General features: G+C 43.9%; 1 protein-coding gene across 3 annotated transcripts in view; it reads right to left on the bottom strand.

Annotated features, from left to right (window-relative positions):
• c2h20orf96 (chromosome 2 C20orf96 homolog) overlaps nucleotides 1–226 on the bottom strand; it is a 32,948-nt gene extending 32,722 nt beyond the window's left edge. For 2 of the 3 annotated variants that reach the window (XM_072277405.1, XM_072277387.1), the window contains exon 1: nucleotides 129–219. The gene's annotated coding sequence lies outside the window, so the exon portion shown is untranslated. Of the gene's footprint in view, nucleotides 1–128 lie in introns of all 3 variants that reach the window. The other variant, XM_072277396.1, reaches the window with a different exon arrangement.
• Between the last annotated feature and the right edge of the window lie 23,160 nt (nucleotides 227–23,386).

Raw genomic sequence — 23,386 nt, 5'->3', positions numbered from 1 at the left:
TGTTGCCACGGTAACCCCAGCGGGCCTGGAGGTGGCAGCAACATCCCTTCCCTCGCTCTTCCAGCAAAGACCTGCTTCTTAGTGTGCTAACACCACTCCACCGACAGCTCCCGCCCCGAATCACTCACCAGTTCCCAACCACAGCTCCACGGATCAGCGACTGCTCACCTGTTGGCACAGGGGCTGCGGAACACCATGACACACCTACGGATGTGCTGCCGGTCCCCACACATCAATGCGCATGTGCGCCGGCGACACTGTGCCGGCTCCGTGCGCGTGCGCATTCCCCATTCTTCGTCTCCTATTTCTTTCTCCGGCTGTTTAGACGCATCTGGGCGTATTGCATCCCTGCGCCGGAAGTATGATTAATTATAGAACTTAAAGGAACTCAAATTCTCGAATACAACCTAGTCTCACGTATAAATTGAATAATACTCTTCAATCAGATGCTGATTCTCTTGATGGCCAAACAAAGATTGATAGAAAACCAAAATAAATTTAAGCCAGATAGCCTCTTGAACAACATGCTTCTTTCAATTTGTATCGATTACAGCTCAGCAAAACATGCTGGACTGTCTCTGGACTACCACAGTCACATAATCCAGTAGGATGCTTTCCTATTACATGCATCTTTAAATAATAGTTTAGCCCACAATGCCCCAACCTAAGTCTTGTAAATTTCACCATATCTCTAGGACTTAAAAGGTAGCAGTCTGAGACCTTTTTAACTAGTGGGTGACTAGAAAAATAATGCCTGGCCCTTAATTCATTTTTCCAATCCTCCTGCCACTTCTTTGCTATACCTTTTTAAATCCTACTTCTCAATTCTGCTCTGCCCAGGGGAACTCTAATTTCTATTTGCCTGTTCTGTAAGGAAGACTTTGCAATGCCATCCACAATTTCATTTCCCTCCACCCCAGCATACCCAGGTATCCATGAAAATGTAACTGCACAACCCATCTTCCCTACTCTAAACAACACTAAGAGAATCTCAATAACTATGTCAGGACGAGCTTTTGATTTACTCCCTTTTATAGACTCTAAGGCAGCAGCAGAATCCAAACAGATGATAACCCTACGTGGTCGAGAGTCTTCTATCCACCATAAGGCCCAGAGGATTGCTAATAATTCTGTTGCAAAGACAGACACACCGTCGGAAACCCGGTGACCAATCCTAACTCCAAGTTGAGACACATACATCCCAAATTCTGCCCTACTGCTCTCTGGGTCCACTGAGCCATCAGTAAAAATCTTCATATAAGATCCCCATTTATTATTTAAATATTCATTTGTGATCAACGCTGATGAAATTACACTGCTTCCTTTAAGCTGAAAAAGGAGGAACAGGCCTACTTCTGGTTCTGGAAAGAGCCAAAAAGGGACGGGTGGCAGGCAAATTTGGCCAACTATGTCTTCTTCAGTCAGTTTCAATTTCACAGCCCAGTTATTAACCAAATCTAAAAATGGGTATCTTTTAATTTTACTTTGGTGCTCCGACTTCCCCTGCAAAAGACACTTTGATGGACAGGTGTGATTGAATCCATTTAGTTTTACCCAATACTGCAGGCACAACTGAATTCGTCTTAAATGCAGAGGCACTTCTCCCACCTCCACACATAATGCCAGGACTGATGTTGCTCTAAAACCTCCACAACAGAGTCTAAGTGCTTTGGACTGCACGGTGTCTAGTTTTCCAAGCACTGCCGTAGCAGCGGAACCATTAACAATACAACCATAATCTGTAACTGATCTAATCATAGCTAGATATATTAAGCACATAGTTTCCCGCCCTGCTCCCCAGTCGCATCCAGCAATACTTCTCATAACATTTAAAACTTTCTCACACTTTCCAATTGTTTTATCTATATGAACCCTCCAAGTAAGTCTTTCATCAAACCAGACACCTAAAAACTTGAATACCTTGACTCTTACTAGTGGAGAATCATATAGGCACAATTCGCAATCAGGATTCTTTCTTCTAAAGCCAAAAATCATGTATTTGGACTTAGAAGCAGAAATCCTGAAACCCCATTTATTAGCCCAGTTTTCAACTGATATTAAAGCCTTTTGTACCTGCCTTAATATGTACTTGATGCTTCTTCCTCTTTTCCAGATTGCACCATCGTCTGCAAACAATGATTTGCCAAATCCTGTCCCTACCTGATCAAAGATATCATTTAGCATGACATTAAAAAGAACTGGACTAATGACACTTCCTTGAGGGGTACCATTACCTATTTAAACTGACTTGGAGCTTGTTCAGCCTATTCTTACTTGAATTGTCCTTTCCTTAAGGAAATCTTTGATCCAATTAAACATTCTACCTCTAGTTCCCACATCACAGAGTTTAATTAATAAGCCATCCTTCCATAGTGAGTCATATGCTCTTTCAATATCTAGAAATACACTTAGCATCACTTCTCTATTTTGAAATGCTTTTTTAATGTCATGATCTAAAAGGGCAACAGATTCCATTGTTGATCTTCCAGTTCTAAAACCATTTTGATAGGCAGCAAAATGTCCCTTATTTTCCAAAAAATAAACAGGTCTGTTCCATAGTTTTACAAAGCACTGACGTTAAAGCTATAGGCCGATATGAACTAGGACTAGAGGCGTCCTTGCCTGGCTTTAAAACTGGAACTACCACCGCATGCTTCCATTCTACTGGTAATTTTCCTTCTTTCCACACTGAATTAAACAATGCTAGAATTTCTATTAATACAGAGTCATCTAAATGCTTAAACAATTCATAACACAGTCCATCCCTACCAGGAGAAGTGTTTGAACCTGATTGGACAGCTTCCTGCAATTCCTGAAGGGAGAAAAACAAATTTATGGAGCTATTATCATCCAAACTCCTGTCCAATTTCCAACTTTCCTTCAACATAATTTCCTTTCTCAAATCACCTAACTCTCCAGAACTGTGTAACGCTTGGAACACCTCTACAAACATATCAGCCTTTTCCTTATTGGTTACAGCTTCAATATCTCCTTCCAGCAAAGCTGGGATAGATGGTTTCCTATACATCCTTGAGATTCTGTGAATGATCATCCATAGCTGCTTTATAGGTGTCTCAGGGCCCAGGGTTCCACAAAATCTTCTCCAACTATCCCTCTTTGCATTTTTAATTACTCTCCTTGCTACTGCTCTTTTCTTTTTATACTCCATAACATTATCTAACACTGGGTACTTTCTTAATTTCCTGTAATCTCTATTTCTGTTTCTTACTGCTATATCACAATTTTTATTCCACCATGGAACTATTGCTTGAGCCTTAAGTACATTCCGTAGCGGAATAGTCAACTGAGCAACTTTATGAATTATAGAACAGAGGGATTCATTCCAATCATCTATGGAGCCCTCGCTATCAATCTCTTCTATTATATCCACAGCTTTCTCCTGGTACTTGTCCCAATGGGCCAAAGAAAAATTATACCTAGCAGACTTCTCCTCAACTTCTACTATCAAATTTCTACCAAATCTACATAATATAGGATAGTGATCACTTCCTCGTGTGTATCTGTCCATAACATCCCATTCCCCAACCCTAGCTAAGTTTGAGGAAGTGATAGATAAGTCTAAGTGACTACACATATTCTTTACAATATTAAATCTTGTAGGCCTTCCGTCATTTAGCAGTACCATGTTGTATTTATCTAGAAACTCCTCTATTACCGCTCCATTACTATCTTTACTTTCGTTACCCCATACAGGATTATGGGCATTGAAATCTCCAACCCAGATTACTGGGGATCTTATCTTATTCATAATTTCATCCAAATCTGATAACATCATATTACCTTGATTATAAAAGTTAATCAAAGTTATTTGACCACGAGAGCTCCAAACCTCCACAGCCACAATTTCAATGTTAGATTTAATATCAAGTCTTCTAAACTGGAGTCCTGTTTTTATGAAAGTTGCACACCCTCCACCAGATTTACCTGTTCTGTCTGCTCTCAAACTATCATATCCGGGGATCATGAAATCTAAATGAGGTTTTAACCATGTCTTCTGTATACATATCAAATCAGGCTTGTTTTTAAAAGTTCCAAAAAATCTTATTAATTCTTGACCATTTGCAGATAAACTTCTTGCATTCCATTGTAATATTAAAAACATTGAAATACTGATTATTGGCCTCTCCATCCACATAAAGCTCCTCCGTGCTCTCTGATCCCAACAACTGGGAAGTATTCAGTGATTGTTTGTCTGTCATATACTCATGTAATTTTTCCGGCGAAATCTGTTTTATATCAAGGAATCTCTCTGCAGCTCCAACAACTACTTTTATCATATCCGACCTCTTGGCTGTAGTTTTAGCCCCAACCAGTACATCAACAACAAACGCCAAAAAAGACTCTTTAGTCATCAACAACATGCCTGAAGGAACCATAGTTAGAGAACTTGGAATGAACTGACTCCCCATCATTCCAATCTTTTCTTTACTTATCCTTTGCTCTCTATCAACTTTCTTCACTGCTTCAGCATATGATATTTTTTGTTGGATACTAACATCCTGAATCTGCTTTGCCTTACTAAAACACTCACATCCTCTGAACGCCGCTATATGGTCCCCTCCACAGTTACTGCATTTAGGCACCGCTGCCTTACATGCTTTAATATCATAATCCTCTCCACATTTCATACATCTTCTTTTACCTCGACATGAACCAGCAACATGTCCAAATCTCTGGCAATTATAACAGTAAGGGAGGCCTAATGTATTCTCTAACTTGATAAGACATGCACCCAAGATAGACTCTAGTTGGAAGAACATCACCTGCAAAAACCAGAAGAACAGGGGAATCCCAATTACCACCTTCTCTCGATTTTAATCGTTTGGCTTCAATCACTTGACCACCTTTAATATTGTCCAAAATTTCCATTTCAGTCATGCCAGACCAAATACCATACACTATCCCCTTAACTCCCTTCCTTTCTTTCAGAGTAATACACTCCACTTTCACAACCAATTTTCCCACCATTTTAGCACTGTTATATTGGTCAATGTCTTTGTAACAAATTTTCAGCAATCCATTGGACAAAGTCTTGGCCTGGAATCCTTTACCTATTTGGTTCTCTAATGCTGCTGCCACTTTCAAAGGATTAACGGCTCTAAATCCTCCTTCTCCTTTCTTCTGACCTTTAATTTTATACATAACTATAAATTCCTCCAATTCACCGATTTTCCTCAATTTGTTGTCCCCCATTACTTCAGGTCTTTCACTTGATGCACCCCTTTTTTGGCTACCCTTACTTCTGGAGTATTCCACAGTCTCCTGCCCTCCCCCTTTAATCTCAACCCCCCTCCCTTTTGCAGCCATAGGCTACAAGCTAACCCTTTCCAAACTAGTAGGCTCCTCCACACCGAAGTCCCCACCCACTCAATCCACCTAACCAGCCAGCCAAGAGCTACAGCTCAGCCGATTGGACTCCCTGGCCGCGCGTTCCACATACCTTGTGTCATTTCTTTTGACTGTTTTCCTCGACTCCCGGTGTTTGAGGGAAACAGCTGATTTCTCCAGGATTTCATTGTTGTTACGTCCGTTTTAATCTCAGGCTTTCATCCAGAGTCAATCCGAAGGTGTTTCTGAGACCCCATACATGTTCATCCATCGTCGTCGTCAATGAAGGCATTGACACCATTGATGGTGTCGAGACTAGCGCATGATTTGGATTTAAGTGAGGGAGAGTTGCGCAGCGTCAGCCTCACTCTCTCTTCCCAATTCCCATCTGGATCCAGTGGCAAGACAGAGTCGAGACGGCTGGAGATGGGACTAGGTGTAGTGGATGACCAGGACAACTTCTGTGTCTTGTCCTGCTCTATACATTCCACGACACTTACAGAGACCGTCTTCTTGACTGTTGGATCTTCCATTGGTCTTGTCCACTCAATCCGCCGGAGTCTGTCTTCACATGCTGGGATAAACAACTCCCTATCTCACCGAGGGTTCGAGACCCGTCGGCTACCCTCACCTGGTTTAGCCGGCTTGTCGAAGCCGTTGCCCGGGGTGTGGCCGCTGTCGCATGCAAACAGCTACAAGGAGCCACAGGTGAGAGCTGAGTGCCAGGTGGGGACCAAAGGTGGGCTAACCGCCTTGAAAAGGACGTGATATATTCCCTCACCAGTGGTGCTACCCCTCCCTGACACCCCATACACCCCCACAAGACCTCCGCAAGAACTTTTGCCCAAAAAGCAAGAGGAACTTTGTCTTCTTTTGCACATTCATTGTCATTCTCTGTGTACAGTTTTTCATAAATTCTATTGTATGTCTGGGAAGAAAACGAATCTCAAAGCGACATTTACGTTCTTTGACTTTGAACTCAGTGGGTTAGGAGCATCTATTTAGGAAAATGGACAGTCTAAATATGGGGTCGAGATCCTTGTCTCTCTTCCCTTCCCTTATATCTTTCAGTCCTTGTGGAGTGTCTCGCCCTGAAACGCCACTGACTCGCTGAGTGTGTTGCTGCAGTTGCTCTTCAATAAGCTAACAGTCACCTATTCACACAACCATGGTTATTATGGCAGTGGTCCCCAACCACCGGGCTGCAAAGCATGTGCTACCGGGCCGCAAGGAAACAATATGATTTGGCGATATGAAACGATATGAGTCAGCTGCACCTTTCCTCATTCCCTGTCACGCCCTGTTGAATTTGAACGCACATGAGGTCATTGCGCACGCTCATCCATGTCAGCGCGGGAAGAAGATCAATTCTTCGAGCTTGCAAATGATGGTGGGCTGAAAAGTACTGTATGTTTGACATACATCTCTGCTGGCATTCTGGATCAAAGTCAAGGCTGAATGTCCTGAGATAGCCACGAAAGCACTGAAAACGTTGCTTCCATTTCCGACATCATATCTCTGTGAAGTGGAGTTTTCTGCAATGAATGCAGCGAAATCTAAATTGCGGAATAGACTGGACATAAGGAACCCCCTTCGAGTATCGCTATCTCCCATCACCCCTTGATGGGACCGTCCTGTTGCAGGGAAACAAGCCCAGGGCTCCCACTGATTCAGCGATATTGGTGTGTTGCAATGGTTTTATATGTTCATACGAGGAAAATATGCGCTGTGTGTTTAATATTAAATTCGTTAGATAAACCCCTTTTAGAAACAAAATTGAGTGTATTAGCCACTTATAAGTGACCTATAGTTGACTTATCACCTATATTTTGGTCGTGATTAACACCCCCCCCCCGCGTCGGCTGGTCCGCAAGAATATTGTCAATATTAAACTGGTCTGCAGTGCAAAAAAGGTTGGAGACCCCTGCATTATGGGTTGCATTCAATCTCTCACTGCTGCAGTTCCCACCTGCTCCAAAAGATCAACAATCACACCAGTGTCCAAGAAGAGCAGGCTGAGCTACCTCAATGACTATCACCTAGTGGCACTCAGGTCTACTGTCATGACAAACAAGAAAAAATCTGTAGACGCTGGAAATCCACGCAACACACACACAATGCAGAAATATATTGGCCCTCAGTCCTCTCCTATCAGATTCCCCTTCTCCAGCCCTTTCACTAATCGACTTCCCAGCTCTTTTTTTCACTTCTCCCAGGTCTCCCAGTTTCACTTATAACCTACTACCTTGTATTTCCTCCTCCCCTCCACCCACCTCCTTACTCTGACTCCCTATCTTTTTTTCTCCAGTCCTGATGAAGGGTCCTGGCCTGAAACATCCACCATTTATCCTTTCCCGTAGATCTTGCCTGGCCTGCTGAGTTTCTCCAGCATTTTGTGTGTATGGAGATGAGTGTTTTGAGAGGTTGTCATGACTAGAGTCAACTCCTGGTCAAGCAAGGATGTCTTTCCCCTGCAATTTGCCCAGTATCACATTAGTCTACACAGTCTCACCAGCTCTCAATTCAGCCTTGGATCACCTGGACAATAGTAATACTTACGTCAGGCTGCTTGTTATTGACTACAGCAGAGCGTTCCACAGCATCGTACAGTCAGTTCTAATCAACAAGCTCCAAAACCTGGACCTCTATGCCTCCTCCTGCAATCGGATCCTTAACTTCCTCACCGGGAGGCCACAGCCTGTGCAGATCAGAAATAACATCTCCTCACTGACACCCAACACTGGCACACCATAAGGATGTGAACTTATCCCACTGTTCCACTCTCTCTGTGCCCACGAATGTATGGTTAGGCACAGCCTGAATGACAACGCAACTATTCTTGGCAGGAACACACACAACAAAATGCTGGAGGAACTCAGCAGGCCAGGCAGCATCTGGGAAAAGAGTACAGTTGACGTTTTGGACCGAAACGGTCGACTGGACCAAAATGACCTTCCTGCCAAAACATCGACTGTACTATTTTCCAAGATGCTGCCTGGCCGCAGGCATCTTGCATGTGTTGCTCGGAGTTCCAGCATCTGCAGATTTTCCCTTGTTTGTTTATTGTTATTGTTGGCAGGATTTCAGATGGTGACGAGTTGGCAGGATAAATCAGCTGGTTGAGTGGTGTTGCAGCAATAAGCTTGCACTCAATATCAGTAAGACCGAGGAATTGAGTGTGGACTTCAGGAAGGGGAAGGCGAGGCAACACACATAAATCCTCATCATGGGATCAGTAGTGGAAAGAGTGAGCAGTTTCAAGTTTCTGGGTGTCAACATCTCTGATGATCTATCCTGGGCCCAACATCTTGATACAATTACAAAGAAGGCACAACAGTGGTTATATTTTAGAACATAGAACATAGAATAGTACAGCACAGTACAGGCCCTTCAGCCCACAATGTTGTGCCGACCCTCAAACCCTACCTCTCATATAACCCCCCACCTTAAATTCCTCCGTATACCTGTCTAGCAGTCTCTTAAATTTCACTAGTGTGTCTGCCTCCTTATTAGGAGTTTGAGGAGAATTGGTACGTCACCAAAGATAATCGCAAATTTCTACAGATATTTGTGGAGAACATTCTAACTGGATGCATCACCATCTGGTATAAAAGGGTTATTGCATAGGATCAGAAGAAGCCGCAGAAAGTTGTAATCTCAGCCAGCTCCTTCATGGACACTAGCCTTCCCAGCATCTAAGACACCTTCAAAAGGCGATGCCTCAAAAGGCAACATCCATAATTAAGATCCTCCACCACGCAGGACATGTCCTCTTCCCATTCCTACCATCAGCGAGGAGGTACAGGAGCTTGAAGAACACATTCTATTTTTTAGGAACAGCTTCTTCCCATCTGCCATCTGATTTTTGAATTGACAGTTCATTCATAAACACTACTGAAGTATTTTTCATCTTTTTGCACTGCTTATTTGATATGTATACCTATTGTGATTTACATCTTTTATCATGTATTACAATGTATTGCTGCCGCATAGTAGCAAATTTCATGACATTTTCCAGTGATGTTAAGACCATAAGATGTAGGAGTAGAATCAGGTCATTTAATAGACAATAGACAATAGACAATAGGTGCAGGAGTAGGCCATTTGGCCCTTCGAGCCAGCACCGCCATTCACTGTGATCATGGCTGATCATCCACTATCAGTATCCAGTTCCTGCCTTATCCCCATAACCTTTGATTCTGCTATCTTTAAGAGCTCTATCCATCTCTTTTTTGAAAGCATCCAGAGACTTGGCCTCCACAGCCTTCTGGGGCAGAGCATTCCATATATCCACCACTCTCTGGGTGAAAAAGTTTTTCCTCAACTCCGTTCTAAATGGCCTACCCCTAATTCTTAAACTGTGGCCTCTGGAAATGGACTCACCCATCAGCAGGAACATGCTTCCTGCCTGCAGTGTGTCCAATCCCTTAATAATCTTATATGTTTCAATAAGATCCCCTCTTAGCCTTCTAAATTCCAGAGTATACAAGCCCAGTGGCTCCAATCTTTCAACATATGACAGTCCCGCCATCCCGGGAATTAACCTTGTGAACCTACGCTGCACTCCCTCAATAACAAGAATGTCCTTCCTCAAATTTGGAGACCAAAACTGCACACAATACTCCAGGTGTGGTCTCACCAGGGCCCTGTACAGCTGCAGAAGGACCTCTTTGCTCTCATACTCAATTCCCCTTGTTTTGAAGGCCAGCATGCCATTAGCTTTCTTCACTGCCTGCTGTACTTGCATGCTTGCTTTCAGTGACTGATGTACAAGAACACCTAGATCTCGTTGTGCTTTCCCTTTTCCTAACTTGACTCCATTTAGATAATAATCTGCCTTCCCGTTCTTACCACCAAAGTGGATAACCTCACATTTACCCACATTAAACTGCATCTGCCATGCATCTGCCCACTCACCTAGCCTGTCCAAGTCACCCTGCATTCTCATAACATCCTCCTCACATTTCACACTGCCACCCAGCTTTGTGTCATCGGCAAATTTGCTAATGTTACTTTTAATTCCCTCATCTAAATCATTAATATATATTGTAAACAGCTGCTGTCCCAGCACTGAACCCTGCGGTACCCCACTGGTCACCGCCTGCCATTCCGAAAGGGACCCATTAATTGCTACTCTTTGTTTTCTGTCAGCCAGCCAATTTTCAATCCATGTCAGTACTCTGCCCCCAATACCATGTGCCCTAATTTTGTCCACTAATCTCCTATGTGGGACTTTATCAAAGGCTTTCTGAAAGTCCAGGTACACTACATCCACTGGCTCTCCCTTGTCCATTTTCATAGTTACATCCTCAAAAAATTCCAGAAGATTAGCACGATTTCCCCTTCGTAAATCCATGCTGACTCGGACCAATCCTGTTACTACTATCCAGATGTGTCGTAATTTCATCTTTTATAATTGACTCCAGCATCTTTCCCACCACCGACGTCAGGCTAACTGGTCTATAATTCCCTGTTTTCTCTCTTCCTCCCTTCTTGAAGAGAGGGACAACGTTAGACACCCTCCAATCCACAGGAACTGATCCTGAATCTATAGAACATTGGAAAATGATTACCAATGTGTCCACGATTTCTAAAGCCACCTCCTTAAGTACCCTGGGATGCAGACCATCAGGTCCCGGGGACTTATCAGCCTTCAGACCCAACAGCCAATCCAACACCATTTCCTGCCTAATATAAATTTCCTTCAGTTCATCCATTACCCTAGGTCCTTTGGCCACTATTACATCTGGGAGATTGCTTGTGTCTTCCCTAGTGAAGACAGATCCAAAATACCTGTTCAACTCGTCTGCCATTTCCTTGTTCCCATAATAACTTCACCCCCTTCAGTTTTCAAGGGCCCAATTTTGGTCTTAACTATTTTTTTCCTTTTCACATACCTAAAGAAGCTTTTACTATCCTCCTTTATATTCTTGGCTAGTTTACCTTCGTACCTCATTTTTTCTCCACGTATTGCCTTTTTAGTTACCTTCTGTTGCTCTTTAAAAGTTTCCCAATCCTCCGGCTTCCCACTTGTCTTTGCTACGTTATACTTCTTCTCTTTTATTTTTATACTGTCCATTACTTCCCTTGTCAGCCACGGCCTCCCCTTACTCCCCATTTGGCCCATTGAGTTTGCTCCATCATTTCATCATGGCAGATACATATTTCCTCTCAGCCCCAATCTCTTGCCTTCTTCCCATATCCCTTCGTAACCTGACCACATAAGAACATAAGAAATAGGAACAGGATTAGGCCATCTGGCCTGTTGAGCCTGCTCTGCCATTCAATAAGATCATGGCTGATCTTGCCATCGACTCATCTCCACCTACTTGTCTTAACCCTTATTTCCCCTACTATGCAAAAACCTATCCAACCTTCTCTTAAATATATTTCATTGGGCAGAAAATTCCACAGATTCACCACCCTCTGGGGAAAGCAGTTCCTCCTCATCTCTATCCTAAATCTACTCCCTAGACTCTTGGGGCTATATCCCCTAGTTCTAGTCTCACCTACCAATGGAAACAACTTTCCTGCTTCATCTATCCCTTTCATAATTTTATATGTTTCTATAAGATCTCCTCTGATTCTTCTGCATTCCAGTGAGTACAGTCCCAGGCGACTCAATCTCTCCTCATAGTCTAAACCTCTCATCTTTGGAATCCACCTGGTGAACCTCCTCTGCATTGTCTCTAAAGCCAGTATATCCTTCTTCAAGTAGTACGCAGTACTCCAGGTGTGGCCTCTCCAGTACCCTATACAGTTGCAACACATAACCTCCCTGCTTTTAAATTCAACCCCTCTAGCAATGAAGGCCAACATTCCATTTGCCTTTTTGATAGCTTCACCTTTTGTGATTCATGCACAAGCATTCTCAAGTCCCTCTGCACAGCAGCATGCTGCAATTTTTTATCATTTAAATAATAATCTGCTCTTTCATTTTTCTTTCCAAAGTGGATGACCTCACATTTACCAACATTGTACTCCACCTGCCAGACCTTTGCCCACTCACTTAACTTATCTATATCTCTCTGCAGACTCTCCATATCTTCTGCACAATTTGCTTTTCCACTCAATTTAATACCATCAGTAAACTTAGATACAGTACACTCAGTCCCCTCTTCCAGATTGTTAATGTATATTGTGAACAGTTGCGGGCCCAGCACCGACCCCTGCGGCACACCGCTCACCACTGATTGCCAACCAGAGTAACACCCATGTATCTCAACTCTCTGCTTTCTATTAGTTAACCAATACTTTATCCATGCTAGTACATCACCCCTAACTCTATGCATTCTTATCTTATGGATAAGTCTTTTATGTGGCACCTTATTGAGTGCCTTCTGGAAATCCAAATAAATAACATCCATTTGTTTCCCTCTATCCATTGTGCTCATTATATCCTCAAAGAACTCCAGCAAGTTTGTCAAACAGGACCTGCCTTTGCTGAATCCATGCTGGTTCTGCCTGATGGATCCATTTCTTTCCAGATGCCTTGCTATTACTTCTTTAATGATAGTTTCAAGCATTTTCCCAACTATATGTGTTAAACTAACTGGCCTATAGTTACCTGCCTTTTGCCTACATCCTTTTTTAAACAGTGGCATGACATTCGATGTCTTCCAGTCTGCAGGAACCTGCCCAGAGTCCTGAGAATTCTGGTAAATCCAGCACCCACAGCATACCTTTTTCTCACTGTTACCATCAGGTAGGAGATACAGAAGCCTGAAGGCACACACTCAGCGATTCAGGAACAGCTTCTTCCCCTCTGCCATCCGTTTCATAAATGGACATTGAACCCTTGGACACTACCTCACTTTTTAAAATATACAGTATTTCTGTTTTTTGCAGGTTTTTTAAATCTATTCAATATACGTATACTGTAATTGATTCATTTATTTATTATAATAATTATTTTTATTTTATTTATTATTTTCTTCTCTGCTAGATTATGTATGGCATTGAACTGCTGCTCTTAAGTTAACAAATTTCCCATCACATGCCGGTGAAAATATGCCTGATTCTGATAAAGCCTCTACTATAACTTCTGCCACTTCTTTCAGTACCATGGAATGCATTCCATCAGGACCAGGGGACTTATCTATCTTCAGGTCCACAAGTTTGCTCAGCACTACCTCTTTAGTGATAGCTACTGTATTGAAGTCCTCACTTCCTATCGCATCAAATATGATGGCAGAATATAGTATTAATGGTAAGACTCTTGGCAGTGTGGAGGATCAGAGGGATCATGGGGTCTGAGTCCATAGGACACTCAAAGTAGCTGCTGTCACACTGGCGGGGGCATTGGGAGCAAGGGTGGACCCAAATGCAAGACACATCTTGCGAGGTTACTTAGGTTTAGTTTATTGTGTGATAGATTATTGTAAAGCAGGAATAGGGAACAGGATAAGGACTCAGGACTATGACTAGGCTGGGGCCAAGGGTCTGAGCTTGGACTCAGAATCAGCTCGCAGAGCTAGAGGAGACATGAGGAGGCTAGGGTATGGACTCCGAGCCCAGAACCAGGCATGGACATGACATGGGCTAAGGAGAGGAGGAACATGGAAAACAGAGCCTCAGTCTCGGGAGAGCAGGTACATGGAACCATGGACACATACACAGAACACAGAGTCGGGACCCCTCCTTGGGTACAGGACATAGGGCCAGGACTCACACACAGAACAGAGAGCCGGGACCCTCCTTGGGTACAGGATATAGGGCCGGGACTCATGACCCTCCGCGGGGCAACGGCAAGACAGCCTGACTTACCCCACGGAGGCGAGGACAAGACACGACAAGACATGACCCCCCCCGTGGGGCAACAGCAAGATGGCCTGACTTACCCCACGGAGGCGAGGACAGGACAAGACATGACTCCCCGCGGGGCAACGGCAAGATGGCCTGACTTACCCCACGGAGGCGAGGACAAGACAAAACAAGACCAACACAAATGAACACCAGACAGTACCTATCTAGCTCCGGTGATGGAACTAGACCAAAGTGCAGGCAGGGGCTGCAGACGAGGGCTAGAGGCGAGAGGGGCAGAGAAGGGATTCAGACAAGGGGGTAGGACAGGAATCACAGACCACCAGGGCCAGGACTATACTCAGAACTGGAAGCCACCAGGGTCAGGACTTGACATGGTACTTCAACGCCGCCAGGGCCAGGACTTGACATGGAACTTGAACGCCGCCAGACCCAGGACGTGGACGTGGTACTTGAATGCCACCAGACCCAGGACATGGACGTGGTACTTGGATGCCGCCGGAGACAGGACTTGGACATGGTACTTGGACGCCACCGGAGCCAGGATGTAGACGTGGTACTTGGATGCCGCCGGAGCCAGGACGTGGTGCTTGGAGCCTCCGGGTAGTGCCGAGCTCTCGACTCGGCCCGGGAACAGTAGACAGCGGTTCTTGATTCCCTCTGGTGGGTTAACTGACGGATTCACCCTGATGAGGAATCTTTGCAGGCTCGTTTCGGCGAGGTAACTGGACAGGGTTGCTCCGGTGAGGAAAGGCGAATTACTGGCACTCGCTTCGAGCGGAGACTAGGCTTGCTCCGGCCAGATGACATTGGCACGCCGTACCTTTGGTGACTTTGCAGACACTCCCGCACCGAACAGCTGAAAGCCGGAGACTATAAACTACCGGTACAGCCAAGCGTTAATTGCCTCTAATCACCAAAGTCGAGGGACGCAGGAAAACAGGGAATCAATGGTCCGGATCGTAACATAAACAAGGTAAATTTAAAGGGACCCTGATCCCGACCATGACAGCTGCACAGATTGACTCTGTGGTTAAGAAGGTGTATGGTATTGGCCTTCATTAATAGTGGGATTGAGATTAGGAGCCGAGAGGTAATGTTGCAGCTATGTAGGACCCTGGTCAGACCTCACTTGGAGTACTGTGCTCAGTTCTGTTCGCCTCACTACAGGAAGGATGTGGAACCCATAGAAAGGGTGCAGAGGAGATTTACAAGGATGTTGCCTGGATTGGGGAGCATGCCTTATGAGAATAGGTTGAGTGAACTCAGCCTTTTCTTATTGGAGCGATGGAGGATGAGAGGTGACCTGATAGAGGTGTATGAGATGATGAGAGGCATTGATTGTGTGGATAGTCAGAGGCAATTTCCCAGGGCTGAAATGGTTGCCACAGGAGGACACAGGTTTAAGGTGTTTGGGAGTAGGTACAGAGGAGATGTCAGGGGTAAGTTTTTTACTCAGAGAGTGGTGAGTGCGTGGAATGGGCTGCTGGCAACGGTGGTGGAGGCGGATACGATAGGGTCTTTTAAGAGACTTTTAGATAGGTACATGGAGCTTAGTAAAATAGAGGGCTATAGGTAAGCCTAGTAATTTCTAAGGTAGGGATATGTTCGGCAGAACTCAGTGGGCCGAAGGGCCTGTATTGTGTTGTAGGTTTTCTATGTTTCTATGTTTCTATGCATCCATAGCATCTCTCTTTGGCATGTTAGATGTGTCCTCCACCGTGAAGACCAAAATGGTAATTCAAAGCCTCTGCCATTTCCTCATTACCCAATATCAACCCCCCTTCTTGTCCTCCAAGGGACCTATATTCACTTTAGCCATCCTTTTCTGCTTTATATAATTATAAAAACTTTTACTATCTGTTTTTATATTTTGTCCTAGTTTATTTTCATAATCTAGCTTCCCTTTCTTTATTGCTCACTTAGTGGTTCTTTGTTGATTTTTAAACTTTTCCCAATCTTTCAGTTTCCCACTACTCTTGGTGACTTTGTATGCATGAGCTTTTATTTCCTGAGTTATCCAAGACTGGCTCTCCCCACCTTTACTGTCCTTGCTTTTAACAGGAATATACTTTTGTTGAGCACTGTAAAAATTTTCTTTGAAAGTCTTCCACTGTTCCTCAATATAGCCCATGTCCCACCATATAGCCTATGTTCCCTGTCTATATTAGCCGAATCCGCCCTCATCCTGATGTAGTCTCCATTGTTTAGGCATAATACACTGGTTTTAAATCACACCATTGCACCCTCCATTTGTATGAGAAATTCAGTCATTCTGTGATTACGCTTTCCAAGAGGATCCCTAACTACAAGATCACTAACTTTACCTGTCTTACTGCACAGGACCAGATCTAAGATAACACATTCCCCTATAGACTCAGTAGCATGCCGTTCAAGAAAGCCATCACAGATGCATTCTATGAAGTCCTCCTCAAGACTGCCTCGATGAACTTGATTCACCCAATCTATGTGCAAGTTAAAGTCCCCCATGATAACTGCTGTCCCATTCTTACATGCCTCAGATATTTCCCTGTTTATTGGCTGTGCCACTGTAATGTTATTATTCGGTGGCTGATAGACTGTCACAACCACGGATTCAGTGATGCAGTAGGTATGGCAATTGCGCTTGTGAATTTGCACGTGTCAGGTAATTATTATTTAATCGTGATAGTATTTAACCCCATTCTTGTCGTCGTAGTGCTTGTCGAGACTTGGACAGAGCATAGCAACGCTTCGCTGCTGTTTTGTATTCGGCCTTTCCTGAGATATTGGACTTTCAAATCAACAAGCTCTGAAGACTAACGGTATTCGTTTAATGTTTTGTTCTTTTCAGCTACAGTGTAGGCTTCATTTTCCTTTGAGAGTTTTAGTTAACGGTCCTGTTTGGCCTAGTGTTTATTGTTTCATTTTCCTTTTAACACTGTTCGTATTAAGATATGTGAACTATCGACCTGCTTCAGTGTCTCTCACCCTGCATTTGGGCCATGTCCGAACCGCGGTGATATAGACAACTCCCACCAGTGATTTTTTTTTCCCTTTACTATTGTAGTCTCTACCCAGATGGATTCAGCATTCTGTTCCTTAGATCTTATGTTTTCTCTCACTATCACCCTGATCTCATTTTTAATTAAGAGCGCTACCCCACCTCCCTTATCTCCCCACCTATCCTTCCATATTACCTGATACCCTTGGATATTTAATTCCCAATCCTGTCCACCCTGCAGCCTTGTCTCTGTAAAGTCCACTAAATCATACCTCTTTGTACTGATTTGAGTGACAAGTTCACTGACCTTATTTCGAATACTAAGAGCATTCAGAAAAAAGTCCCCTTACACTCATCGTGCTTTTAAGATCTTGTAATCTTTTACTCTTTTGTACTTGACTTTTCTTCACTCCACTCTTACTTTTCTCTTTATCTTTTGTATTTCTTTATCTTTATCCACACTTTTTTTTTACTTTATCCATACTTCTCCAATCTGTTGAACCCACCCCCCTACTATTTAGTTTAAAGCCCTATCCACAGCCCTAGTTATGTGATTCGCCAGGATCCAGGTCCCATCACAGTTCAGGTGGAGCCCGTCCCCTTGGTACAGCTCCCTCCTTCCCCAATACTGGTGCCAATTTCCCATGAATTCAAACCCACTTCTCCTACACCAATCCTTCAGCCATGCATTTAACTCTCTAATCTTCCTGGCCCTTTGCCAATTTGCACGTGGCTCAGGTAGTAATGCAGAGATTGCCACCTTTTTGGTTCTGCTTTTTAATTTATTCTCTCACTGCTCAAGTTCCCTCAGCAGAACCTCTTTCCTCATTCTAGCTATGTCGTTGGTACCCACATAGACCACGACAACTGGATCTTTCCCCTCCCACTGTAAATTCCTCTGCAGGTCAGATCAGATGTCCCGAACCCGGGCACCAGGCAGGCAACACAGCCTTCGGAAATGCTCTATCCTCGTGACAGAGATCTGTCTATTCCCCTGACTATACTATCCCCAATTACCACTACATTTCTCTTCTTTCTCTCCTCTTGGATGTCTCCCTGAACTACGGTGCCACAGCTAGGTTGTAAATCCTTCCTACATCCCGACTGTCATCCACACAGGGAGCAAAAATCTCCGCCCTGTTGGACAAGCTCACAGGCTGAGGCTGCCCCGGCACTGTCTCTCGGATGCCACTACCCACCTCACTCACAATCACACCCTCTTGTCCCCAACTATAGACCAAGTTTGAGGGAGCTAATCAAATGGGTGTGACTACCCCATGAAACAGAGAATCCAGGTAATTCTCCCCCTCCCTGATGTGTCGCAGTGTTTGATGTTCAGATTTCAGGTCATCAACTCAGTGCCTGAGTTCCTTGAGCAGCCAACACTTGCTGCAGATGTGGTCACCAGGAACCATAATGGGGTCCACCAGCTCCCACATCATGCAGCTACAGCACATCACCTGATCCTGCATCATACCTTTATTTAATTAGCTGTAATTTAATGACTTTTTGTTCAACCACTACAAAAGCCTTACTTGCTACTTACCTGTGACTCTTCGCCAAAGCCTGAAGTTCCCACTCCTACACTGGTCCACTCACACAATGGCCTCTCTGCTTTGACCCTGCTTTACTTTTATTTGCTCATGCTCATGAATTATGAATCAATTGGTCTGCTGCTAATGTGCCAAAATCAAGAATCTATCAACCTCTGCCTTAAATATTGTTTGGGGTGGCATGGTAGTGCAGCACTATACAGTACAGGTGACCTGGGTTCAATTCCCAACAACTGCCTGTAAGGAGTTTCAATCAGGTCCTATGCCTGAGGATAAAAGGCAGCAGCAGGTCGCAGCAGAATAATAGAGCTTTGACCAGTGGCCAATCGGCTACTGGGATTGATTAGCAAGAGCAAATCAAAGGAAGGCAGGGGCAAGCGCAGCGGCCAGCGCAGCGGCCATCGTCTGAGCAGGCAGAGCCAGAGGCTTTAGCTCTTCGAAGCTTCCACAAAAAGTGGCTTCATTCAGAGAAAGCAAAGGAAAGAAAAGCTTAATTTTTTTTGTTCTCTTCTTTATATCTGCTCAGCTAGGGACAGTAAGGATATCAGGCAGGACAGTAAAATGCTCCTCTTGCAAGATGTGGGAAGGCTGAGAGACCTCCAGTGTTCCTGATGACTATGACTCCAAGAAGTGCATCCAGCTGCAGCTTCTAACAAGACACATTTTAAGGAGTTGGAGCTGGAAATGGATGAAATCTAGATTTCTTGGGAGGCTGAAGGGGTGATAGATAGGACATACAGAGAGGTAGTTACACTCAAGGTGCAGGACACAGGAAACTGTGTCAGTCAGGAAGGGGAAAGGGGTTAAGGAGTCATTGCAGAGTACTCCTGTGGCCATTCCCCTCAACAACAGGTATATCATTTGGGATATGGTTGGGGGGAATGACCTAACAGAGGAGAGTCACTGTGGTCAAGTCTGCCTCTGTGACTTGGAAAGGAAGGGGGATAGGGGATTCATTAGTTAGGGGAATGTACAGAAGGGTCTGTGGGTGAGAATGTAATTCCCGGAGGGCACGTTGCCTCCTGGATCCCAGCGTTCGGGATCTCTTGGATTGAGTTCTCACCATTCTTAAATGGGAGGGTGACCAGCCAGAAATCGTGGTCCATGTAGGTACCAATGACATCGGTAGGATGAGTGACAAAGTTCCGTATTGGGAGTTCAGGGAGTTGGATGCTAAGTTAAAGGGCAGGACCTCCAGGGTTGTGACCTCAGGATTGCTATCCATTGCATGTGCTAGTGAGGCTAGAACTGGGAAGATTATGCAGTTTAATATATGGCTAAGGAGTTGGTGTAAGAAGAAGATTTACTCATACAAATGGAAGGTCTCTCTTCCAGGGAAGGTGGGACCTGTACAGAAGGGACAGTTTGCACCTGAACTGGAGGGGGACTAGTATCCTAGTGGGAAGGTTTGTTAATGCTGCACGGTGGGATTTAAACTAGAGTTGCAGGGGGATGGGAACCAGAGTGCCAGAACAGTTAGGGGAGAGGTTGTGGAGACAGATATTGGTAAGACATCAGACACAGTTAGGAACCAAAAGTTTGATCATGCTGCGACAAAATCAAAAAGGGTGAATACAGGACTGAAGGTGTTGTATCTGAATGTGTTGTATCAGAATGTGTTGTATCTGAATGTGTTGTATCTGAATGTGTTGTATCAGAATGTGTTGTATCTGAATGTGTTGTATCTGAATGTGTTGTATCAGAATGTGTTGTATCTGAATGTGCGCAGTATCTGAATGTGTTGTATCTGAATGCGTGCAGTATACGGAATAAGGTAGATGAACTTGCAGTGCAGTTGCATATTGATAGGTATGATGTTGCTGGCATCACAGAATCATAGCTGAAAGGTTATAGCCGAGAGCTTAGTGTCCAAGGATACACAATGTATCGAAAGGATAGGTAGGAAGGCAGAGGGGGACAGCGTTGCTCTGTTGGTAAAAAATGAAATCAAATCATTAAAAGAAGTGACATAAGGTTGGAAGGTGCTGAATCATTGTAGATAGAGCTAAGGAACTGTGAGGGTAGAAAGACCTTGATGGGAGTAGTATGCAGACCCTCAAACAGTAGTAAGGATATTGCTTACAAATTGCAACGGGAGATAGAAAATGCATGCCAAAAGGGCGATGTTGTGATAACCATGGAGGATTTCAATATGCAGGTAGATGGGGAAAATCAGGAGACAAAAAAAGGGGGGTATTTCTAGAATGCCTATGAAATGGCTTTTTAGAGCAGCTGGTGGTTGAGCCCACGAGATGATCAGCTATTTTGGATTAAGTGTTTTGCAATGAACCAGAAATTATTGGAGAGCTTAAGGTAAAAGAACCTTTAGGTGAAAATGATCATAATATGATTGAACTCACCCTGAAATCTGAGAAGGCGAACCTAAAATCCAAAGTATCAGTATTACAGTGGAGTAATGGGAATTACAGAGACATGAGAGGGGAGCTGGCCAGAATTGATTGGAAGAGAACTCTGGCAGGGATGACGGTGGAGCAGCAATGGCTGGAATTTTGTGGAAGCAATTCAGAAGGCACAGGCTGTATACATACAAAAGAGGAAGAAGTGTTCTAAGAAAAAGATGACACAACTGTGGCTAACAGGAGAAGTCAAAGCCAACATAAAAGCCAAAGGGAAGGCATGTAATAGAGCAAAAATTAGTGGGAAGTTTTTAAAAACCAGCAGAAGGTAACTAAAAAGTCATTGAGAAGGGTAAGATGGAATACGAAGGTAAGCTAGCCAATAATATGTGAAAAGGACATCAAAAGTTTCTTCCGATAAATAAAGTGTGAAAGAGAGGCAAGAGTGGATATTGGACCAGTGGAAAATGGTACTGGAGAGGTAGTAATGGGGGGACAATGAAATGGCGGATGAACTAAGTAAATATTTTGCATCAGTCTTCACTGTGGAAGACATTAGCAGTATGGTGGAAGTTCCGGTGTCAGGGGTCAGAAAGTATGTGAAGTTACCATTACTAGGGAGAAAGTTTTTGGGAAGCTGAAAGGTCTGAAGTTAGATGTCACGTGGACCAGATAGTGAACACACCAGGGTTCTGAAAGAGGTGGCTGGAGAAATTGTGGAGGCATTAGTAATGATCTTTCAAGAATCGCTGGATTCTGAAATGGTTCTAGAAGGTTGGAAAATTGTAAATGTCACTCCAAGAGAGAGGCAGAAGAAAGGAAACTATAGGCCAGTTAGTCTGATCTTAGTGATTGATTATTAAGGATGAGGTCTCGTGGTATTTGGAGGCACATGATAAAATAGGTTGTAGTCAGCATGTTTTCCTCAAGGGAAAATCTTGCCAGAGAAATCTGTTGGAATTCTTTGAAGAAATAACAAGCAGGATGGACAAAGGAGAATCGGTTGATATTGTGTACTTGGATTTTCAGAAGGCTTCCGACAAGGTGCCACATATGAAGCTGCTTAACAAGCTATGAGCCCATGGTATTACAGGAAAGATTCTAGCATGGATAAAGCAGTGGCTGATCGGCAGGAAGCAAAGAGTGGGAATAAAGGGAGCCTTTTCTGTCTGGCTGTCGGTGACTAGTGGTGTTCCACAGGGGTGTGTGTTGGAACCGATTCTTTTTATGTTATATGTGCGTCTGATGGCTCTGGGCCTGTATTCACTAGAATTCAGAATGATGAGGAGTGACCTCATTGAAACCTATTGAATGGTGAAAGGCCTTAATAGAGTGGATGTGGAGAGAATGTTTCCCACAGTGGGAGAGTCTCAGACCAGAGTAGAAGGGCATCCTTTTAGATCAGAGGTGAGGGGAAATTTCCTTAGCCAGAGAGTGGTGAATCTGTGGAATGCTTTGCCACAGGCAACTATGGAGGCCAAGTCTTTATGTATATTTAAAAATGCAAACACGAGGTAATCTGCAGATGCTGTAAATTCAAGCAATACACACAAAATGCTGGTGGAACGCAGCAGGTCAGGCAGCATCTATAGGAAGTGGTACAGTCGATGTTTCGGGCCAACACCCTTCGTCAGGACTAACTGAAAGAAGAGATAGTAAGAAATTTTAGAGAGGGAGGGGAAGGGGGAGATCTGAAATGATTGGGAACGTCGACTGTACCTCTTCCTATAGATACTGCCTGGCCTGCTGTGTTCCACCAGCATTTTGTGTGTCTTTATGTATACTTAAGGCAGAGGTTGATAGATTCTTGATTGGTTATGAAGGAATACGGGTAGAAGAAAGGAGATTGGGCTGAGCGGAATATTGGATCAACCATGATGAAATGGTGGAGTGGACTTGAAAGACCAAATGGCCTAATTCTGCCTATATCTTATGTTCTTATGGAATTTGTATGTTCTCCCCATAGGTTTCCTTCTGGTGCTCCAGTTTCCTCCTACAGTCCAAAGACATACTGGTTGGTAGGTTGATTGGTCATTGTGAATTGTCCTGTGATTTGTTGAGCGTTAAATTGGTGGGTTGCTGTGCACCGTGGCTCATAGGGCTGGAAGGTTCTATTGCATGCTGTATCTCAGTAAATAAATAGATAGGTAGTTAGAAAAACAAACAAACAAACATAAAGGCGTGGACTCCACAGCCATGTGTGGCAATGAAAATTAAACCTGATTCTGTCAAATTAACAGGTGAACAAATAATTGGTTTGTAGTAGATTTATTTGTAGTTTTAAGGAGCTGCGCAGACAGCTGCCAAAATGCAACAGTAACATTTTTGTTTCAGTTACAAGTAAATATATTTTGTTGCAAAAACTACAGTGTACAGTAAAA

The sequence above is a fragment of the Mobula birostris genome, chromosome 2, assembly GCF_030028105.1.
Source record: "Mobula birostris isolate sMobBir1 chromosome 2, sMobBir1.hap1, whole genome shotgun sequence".
Classification (NCBI taxonomy): domain Eukaryota; kingdom Metazoa; phylum Chordata; class Chondrichthyes; order Myliobatiformes; family Myliobatidae; genus Mobula; species Mobula birostris.
Note: the sequence above shows the minus strand (reverse complement) of the source record. Positions and strands in the feature narration are given on the sequence as shown.